Source organism: Astatotilapia calliptera, chromosome 6, assembly GCF_900246225.1.
Source record: "Astatotilapia calliptera chromosome 6, fAstCal1.2, whole genome shotgun sequence".
Lineage (NCBI taxonomy): Eukaryota > Metazoa > Chordata > Actinopteri > Cichliformes > Cichlidae > Astatotilapia > Astatotilapia calliptera.
Window position 1 is genome coordinate 23,045,208 of NC_039307.1, and position 1,037 is coordinate 23,046,244.

The 1,037-nt window shown below is 41.7% G+C and overlaps 1 non-coding gene across 1 annotated transcript; it reads right to left on the bottom strand.

The window, feature by feature from the left end:
• Nucleotides 1–233: 233 nt before the first annotated feature.
• Nucleotides 234–315, bottom strand: trnas-cga (transfer RNA serine (anticodon CGA)). The gene has a single exon. It is a non-coding gene; the product is annotated as a tRNA-Ser (tRNA).
• Between the last annotated feature and the right edge of the window lie 722 nt (nucleotides 316–1,037).

Below are 1,037 nucleotides of genomic sequence, written 5' to 3' on the forward strand. Positions count from 1 at the left end.
GCATTTTTCTACTCTCCCAGAGGATTCAAAACATCATGTATATATTAACATTTTTCTATGCTTAAGAGCTTTTATCTAACAGTCACACCTGTTCATATTCCAATGGGTGTCAGTATCTTGCCCAAGGCATCCATACTGGAGCCAGGAATCAATCCACTACCTGATTAGTAGATGCTTTAGGTTAGGCTGACTGGTTTGTGAGAGTAATATGACAGCTGTGAAGTTGAGAACGACGCTGTGAGCAGGATTTGAACCTGCGCAGGGAATCCCCATTGGATTTCGAGTCCAACGCCTTAACCACTCGGCCATCACAGCTGCAAGCCAGCACCCTTCCCCTCACATACAAGGTCTTAAATAATGAGGTTTTAAATAATAAGGCCAAATCTTGTCTTGAAGCGCTCATAGTGCCATATCACTACAATAAAGTACTGTTGGGGCTTCCCATGATGCACCGAGTGTTTCCTGTTCACTCACCTTTTTTCATTCACTATGCGCTTACAAACCTCTTCATTTAATCAGTAGTTTTTATTTCTATCTGGCTCTCTTCCACAACATGTTTTTTGCCATGTGTTTGCTCCCATCATCCCCATCTGCTTGCAGGTGGCTGCCCTGCCCCGAGCCTGGTTCTGATGGAGGTTTCTTCCTGTTAAGAGGGAGTTTTTCCTTTCCACGGCCGCCAAAGCTGTTTCTCAAAGGGGGTAATTTCATTGTTCAATTTATGTAGACTGTCTGGGTAATTTACAATACAAAATGTTGCAGAACATTTTCTGTAACTTTACATGTGTTTATTCGTAGATACAGCACCTGCTTTTCTTTTACTTTTTTTTTTTTTTCCCCCTGTCCCATACCCAATGGATTTACTTTGCCAAATGGATCAACGTGGCATTGCCGTATTGGTCCATTTGGTCGATCTTTGTTTTTATTATTTATTATATTTTATTTTCAGATGTTACAGACGGGACAGACATGAGTGAGGGATAGGAAAGGGAGAAAGAAAGAGGAAAGAAAGGAAAAACAGAAGGGGAGAGGGACAGTGA